Here is a 983-nt window from a genome sequence, read left to right as displayed (position 1 = left end):
ATATATATATATATATATATATATATATATATATATATAAATGTGCATGCATATATATATATACATATCTGTGTGCACAGATACATATTATATATGTATGTATGTATATATGTGTGTATATGCACATGCACAAACATGAAACAAGCCAAGATGCATAGCACATATTTGTGCCTCTGTGTGACATCATACGAACATATCACATAATGATATTGAATAAATGATAAACTCTTTCTCCATGCTTGTGACTATTGATTGAAATTCTTATTATGACTGTTATTATTTATATGTCGTCGTCACCCTCACCACCACCATCATCATCATCATCATCATCATAAGCCTTATTATTATTATTATTATTATTATTGTTGTTGTTGTTGTTGTTGTTATTATTATTGATTTTTCTCAAAGCCATGAATATTTCGTTAAGATATATTAATTTCTCTTTTCATCTGCATTTCATATTTTCTCCAGTCGAACATATTATCATCATCCGACGATCGACTCCTCGCCCACCCACCGCCACCACTGACAACAACGATGGCGACACCACCACCACCACCACCATTGTTCTTTCAACCAACATCACTCCACGTCATCATTTCCCACTCCATGCACCGTCATCAGCATCGTCATCAGCACTATAATCGACATCGTCAGCAAGTCTGCAGGGCTGCAACCGCTACATCCATTCGTCATCCACCATCACCGTTCTCCTCTTGTAATACTGCAAGTAATATCAGTACCATCACCACCATCACAATCAACATCATCATAATCATCATCATCATCATGACTAGCATTGTCATCATTACTACTGCCACCCCTGTCATCATCATCATCACCACCATCACCACCACTACCACCACCACCACTACCACCATCATCAGCATCATAAATCAGTTGCCAATCTCATCAACGTCATCATTATTATTATTATCAACATCACTACCAGCATCATCATTATCATCACCACCACCACCACC

Source organism: Octopus bimaculoides, chromosome 11 (genome assembly GCF_001194135.2).
Source record: "Octopus bimaculoides isolate UCB-OBI-ISO-001 chromosome 11, ASM119413v2, whole genome shotgun sequence".
In the NCBI taxonomy this organism is placed as follows: domain Eukaryota; kingdom Metazoa; phylum Mollusca; class Cephalopoda; order Octopoda; family Octopodidae; genus Octopus; species Octopus bimaculoides.
This window is presented reverse-complemented; position numbering follows the sequence as displayed.